A 211-nucleotide genomic window follows, 5' to 3' on the forward strand; every position below is an offset into this window, starting at 1 on the left:
ACCCCTAATGAATAAATTGAAACAAGCTCCCCCCCCTCCCCCCGACCCCGACCCAAGCACAATCTAGGCCTAACCACATCTTCAGCCAACTTCATTCCCTTGTCAGAGACGCCCAGTTTTACCCTAGGGGAAGTTTTGATTTATGCAGACCGGGTCCTTAATCTTTGATCTCCTTTGCGTAGGCTTATCTAACCTATCCGCTTGTTTATTT

This window comes from Penaeus monodon, chromosome 32 (assembly GCF_015228065.2).
Source record: "Penaeus monodon isolate SGIC_2016 chromosome 32, NSTDA_Pmon_1, whole genome shotgun sequence".
Taxonomy (NCBI): domain Eukaryota; kingdom Metazoa; phylum Arthropoda; class Malacostraca; order Decapoda; family Penaeidae; genus Penaeus; species Penaeus monodon.